This window comes from Triticum urartu, chromosome 2A (assembly GCF_056163025.1).
Source record: "Triticum urartu cultivar PI428250 chromosome 2A, HENAU_Tu73, whole genome shotgun sequence".
In the NCBI taxonomy this organism is placed as follows: domain Eukaryota; kingdom Viridiplantae; phylum Streptophyta; class Magnoliopsida; order Poales; family Poaceae; genus Triticum; species Triticum urartu.
In genome coordinates this window covers 140,274,281-140,280,300 of record NC_141874.1, presented here as the reverse complement: position 1 = coordinate 140,280,300, position 6,020 = coordinate 140,274,281, and positions in this window count along the sequence as shown.

The following is a 6,020-nucleotide window of genomic DNA, read 5'->3' as shown; positions in this document are numbered from 1 at the left end:
TAGCTTGTCCTGAAAGCCGCCTTGGGAATATCTTGCTCACGGATTCGAATCTGATGATAACCCATACGGAGATCAAGCTTGGAGAATACTTGGGCACCTTTGAGTTGTTCGAACAGCTCGTTGATGTTGGGAAGTGGGTATTTGTTCTTGATGGTCTTCTTGTTCAATGGACAGTAATCAACACAGAGTCGGTCCGTTCCATCCTTCTTCTTCACAAAAAGAACACCACAACCCCATGGAGAAGAACTAGGCCGGATGAGACCCATTCTTTCTTGAATATCGAGTTGCTTCTTTAGCTCCTTCAACTCTTCAGGTCCGAGCTTGTAAGGATGCTTGCACACAGGTTCCGTACCGGGCTCAAGATCAATAACAAATTCAACTGGCCGGTGCGGAGGCATTCCTGGAAGCTCTTCTGGAAAGACGTCTTGATAATCGCAAACGACTGGAATTTGCGAGATGGCATCGAGTTCACCCTTCTCATTGAGAGAAAACAGATGGATGGTATCATCATGAGCGGCAAACACAATTACATCCTCAGACGAATGAGTCAATTGAATCTGCCTGGCTGCACAATCAAGCTGAGCCTTGTGCTTAGAAAGCCAATCCATCCTGAGAATAAGATCAATATCTGAGTCACCAAGAATCGTAGGAGAAGATAGAAACTTGTAGTCTCCCAAAGTGATAGTAACATCTGGAGCAATGGAGTTAGCATGCATGCGCCTACCGGGAGATACAACTGCTAATGGACTAGGCAAAATTTGCAAAGCTAAACCATGCTTAGATGAAAACGGTCTCGAGATGAAACAAAGCGATGCACCCGTGTTAAAAAGAACTTTTGCAGGAATATCGTTAATTGTAAAGTTACCCATAATGACATCTGATGAGTCCTCTACCTGAGCTGCATTCATCAAGTTGACCTTAGCGTGCTTGGGGTTATGCTTGACCACAGCTGTACTTGCCGATCTGACAGGAGGAGGAGGAGGGAGGCGCCTCTGATTGAAACATTTGTTGGCATAGTGACCCTTCTATTGGCACTTGTTGCACGTGACCTCTGAAAGCGTACGGTGATACGGAGCACTCGATCTTGGAGCTTGAGACGAAGTCTTGTTCTGAAAGCCAGGGTTGGGTGGGTGGTAAGATCCACTGTCACCTTTGCTCTTCTGCTGATATGGCTGACGGAACGGAGGAGGAGGAAGCCAATACTTCTGCTGCTTGGCCACTTGAGTAGAGGAAGAAGGAGTAACATCTCTGACTCGCTTCTTGGAAGCATCACACCTCAGTTGAGCAGCCTCTTGCTTCAACGCCATGTTGTAGAACTCATCGTATCTCAAGGGCTCGAAGAGAACAAGAGCTAGCTGAATTTCTTCTCTGAGACCACCACTGAACTGGTATATCATGCTCTTCTCATCAGGTACGTCCTGCTTGGCAAAGCGGGCGAGCTTCTGAAACAACTTGTTGTAGTCATAGACAGACAAAGAGCCTTGCTTCAGGTTGCGGAATTCCTCACGCTTGCTTTCAACCATGCTCTGAGGGATATGGTGAGCTCGGAAATCTTGACGGAATTCATCCCAGGTAATTACACGTCCACCTCTGGAATCCTTGTACTGCTGGAACCATTCTGCGGCTTGATCTTTGAGTTGGAAGGAAGCGAACTTGACAAAGTCCTCAGGCCTGACGTTACTGCACTCAAAATGCTTGCAGAGATCCACAAGCCAATCGTCAGCATCGGTTGCCTCAACACAATTGCTGAAAGTCTTTGGCCCGTTAGCAAGGAACTGGTTGAGTGTAGCAAAGTGATTCTGATTGTTGCCTTGGTTCCCTTGGTTGCCTTGATTACTCTCTTGAAGAATTTGCATGATCAACTGTGTGTTTGCATTGGTTGCGGCCATCACAGCTTGCCATGCCTCCGGAGGAGGTGGAGGTGGTGGCGGATCAGGATTCAGAGTCGTGCGCGTTGGAGGAGCCATCTTGAAGAGGTTGACCACCGTTAGCACATAGACAGATAAAATGAAGCTGAATCCAACGGAATGAAAATTGCAACATAAAGTCTTCACATCCGAACAAAATGCACGAATGCATTCCTCTTGAAATGGTCACATATCCATAAATTGAGAAGCCACTTAGAATTTAGGTAGAGAAATAAATCAACAAGGTACGGATCAAGAACGAATAATCGGTAAGAAATCCCAATCTCAAACCAAATATCCGTGGAAGAAGAACTAGAGCTACAAGAATTCCCACCTATGAAACTCCCGAACCTTTCCAGTTATGCAATCAGGTGTTGGGGATACAGGGGAAGCATAATATCTCACCCAAATCTAGCAAATCCTACATCCAGCTGTATCCATCCTTCAACACATAACCGAGAAAAACTTCAAAAACCATCTACCTCAACCTTCGAAAAGCATCCGTTATACAAGTTATGGCGATACTCCCGAACTCCCGCCCTAGTACTGGGTGGCGTCGAGGTTATCTCACCAACGAACTGCATAAAAGAGATTTTCAATGTCGGCGTACTAGACTCAGGGATTCCAGAACTGCAACGATAAAATTATGACGACAACACCTCAGAGCTCAACTCCCCGGGACACTTCCACAAAACCCCTGACAGGAGGCACCAAGACAACGTTCTCATCATAAAACCATCAGAACGATTCCAAGATACCCACGTGATCCTAATTTTTTTTGTGAAATTTGAGAAGAGAAGAGTCAAAACTCTACGTCAGGATGCCTTACCAGAGCGATGAGGAGACTGGGAAGTAAAAAAGAATTCCTAAACTCTCTGATATATAATTCCTAAATGACTCAAAACATTTTTCTAGACACAACTCGGCCGCTAAAAATGATCAAGCAATGGGGCTCCTAAGGTCGGGGAAGGCTCTGATTACCAACTTGTAACACCCTCGATGCGACTATAGCTCCCACTTGTCAAGGCATGACTTAGAGACATAATCGCATTGAAGGCATATGTCGCAAGTTAGGCAATCTTCACAACATCCCATGTAATATATAGATAATAAAAGGGGAGATAACATAGTTGGCTTACACTCACCACGTCAATCAAGTACATAAATAACATTACATCATTCAAACACTCATGGCCCAACTACGGCGCCAAAATAAAAGAAAACCCAACATGTGACACGGTCCCGATCACCCCCAACTGGGCACCACTACTGATCATCAGGAAAAGAAACATAGTATCGTTGAGAGTCTTCGTCGAACTCCCACTTGAGCTCGAGCGCGTCACCTGGAGCGGAATCATCAGGCCCTGCATCTGGTGTAATAGTAATCTGTGAGCCACAGGGACTCAGCAATCTCGCACCCTTGCGATCAAGACAATTTAAGCTTATAGGTAAGGCAAGGTAAATATGTGGAGCTGCAGCAAGCGACTAGCAAATATGGTGGCTATCCTGTTCGCAAAAGAGAGCGAGAAGAGGAGGCAAAGCGCGAGCGAGAAACTAGAGGACAACCTACGCAAACATTACTCCAACGCCGTGTCCACTTCCCAGACTCCGCCGCGAAGAGGCCATCACGGTAACACACTCAGTTGATTAATTTTAATTAAGTTAAGGTTCAAGTTATCTACAACCGGACATTAACAAATTCCCATCTGCCCATAACCGCGGGCATGGCTTTCGAAAGTTCAAATCCCTGCAGGGGAGTCCCAACTTAGCCCATGACAAGCTCTCACGGTCAACAAAGGAATAGACGTCCTCCCAAGACGTTCCGATCAGACTCGGTATCTCGGTTCTTCAAGACACTTCGACAGGTTAAAACAAGACCAGCAACACCGCCCGAATGTGACGACAAATCCCGATAGGAGCTGCACATATCTCGTTCTCAGGGCATACTCAGATTGTCTTAGGTACGGGTAGGCCAGCCCAGAGTTGCCCCTGGTGTCCACCGGCAGCTGACAGGTGGACCATCACTCAGAGGAGCACTGGCCCGGGGGGGGGGGGGGTTAAAATAAGATGACCCTTGGGCTCCGGAAACCCAAGGGAAAAAGAGGCTAGGTGGCAAATGGTAAAACCAAGGTTGGGTATTGCTGGAAAAGCTTTAATCAAGGCGAACTATCAAGGGGTTCCCATTATAACCCAACCGCGTAAGGAACGCAAAATCCGGGAACATAACACCGATATGACGGAAACTAGGGCGGCAAGAGTGGAACAAAACACTAGGTGAGAGGCCGAGCCTTCCACCCTTTACCAAGTATATATATGCATTAAGATAACATGGCAATATAATGATATCCCAACAAGTAAATAATGTTCCAACAAGGAACGGTCTCCAATCTTCACCTGCAACTAGCAACGCTATAAGAGGGGCTGAGCAAAGCGGTAACATAGCCAATCAACGGTTTGCTAGGACATGGTGGGTTAGAGGTTTGACATGGAAATTTGGGAGGCTTTAAAGCAAGTGGTAGGCATCATAGCATTGGCATAGCAAAAGAGCGAGCATCTAGCAAAGCAAAGATAGTAGTGATTTCGAGGGTATGATCATCTTGCCTGCAAAGTTGTCAGAGTTGACTGGATCCTCGAAAGAAAACTCAATGGGCTCCTCGTTAGCGAACTCGTCTCCCGGCTCTATCCAAAAAAGACAAACAAGCAACAATGACACAATCAACCACGTGCAAGGATCAAACAATATGATGCAAGGATGGTATGCTATGCGGGATGCGATGCGGGATGTATATGCAAGATTTGACAAGGGATGCATGAACCTGGCCTCAACTTGGAAATCCAAGTGTGCCACTGGAAAGGTGAGATGAAATCGCTTGAGAACGATATAAAGATCGCCGGAATCGGAGTTACGGTTTGGAAAAGGCAAGCAATTCAAATATGACCACGTTCTGCGATTTACAGCAAGTAGCCATCTAAATGCAACGAGATGAACATACTACCGCACTCAAACATGGCATAAAAATACATGTCAGGGATGCATTCATGATTCTTAACAAAAGTCTAGCACTGAGCTACGGCCAATTCATCCATTAACAGGTTCAAACAAGCATGGCAAAAATGCATATGACAAACAGATTTCAGACTTAGTGAAATTAACACTTGTCTGGAATTTCAGATCAGATAGCACTCTTCGGAGCAACAAAACTATATGCTACAGGACCCGAACATGGCAAAGTAAAGCATGGCATGGAGCTACTCAAAGAGCTTAACAAAAGTCCCTTAGTGACCTTGAGCCAAAAGGTATCAGAAAATACATTTGCAAGCATGTGAACATGGCAAAAACATAATCAGTTCTCAGACTTGGTGAAAACTGGAGCATGCTGAAAACAGATATCAAGTAGGCATGTTTACGAGCTCGATGCACTCACTACAGAGCATTTCATGATAAACTAAGCATATATCCATCAATAATACACAAAATGCAAGCTAGACATGGTAAGAACAATAGCATAGCATGCACAGATCAACTACAACATCATCGGCAAAATCGCTAACAAGTAGACAATCTGCCCAGATTCACGAAGTAGCAAAAGTAGAGCTCGATTGACTCAAGCTAGGGTGCTCCATAATTGCAACCAAAGACATGGATGGATAGAGCACTACAAGATTAACAAAACATCCTTAGTGATCATCCTCAAAAGAGACACGGATCACTAGAAAACTACATGAACATATGGCCATATAAAATAAACAGCTCAAGGACTTGGTGGAAATGCTAAGTCCCTGAAATCAGCATTACCAAGTGCCTCACTTGGCAAGCTTGTTCTAGTCACCACACACATCACAAAAATACATGGGTTGCACCTCTGGAAAGATGGCAAAACCCTTAACAAAACATATGTAGAACTTAGGGGCATAACATGCACACAATAATCATGGCAAAAATGACAAATATCTAAATGGAGTAGCAGATCTGACAATTATCTCAAGTAGCACTCTTCTAACAGCATTTCGGGCATCAAGATGAACTCAAATGAAAATGATGCAATGAGATGAAATGATGTACTCTCTGAGATGAACATTTTGATATGCTATATGCCCAAAACGGAGCTACGG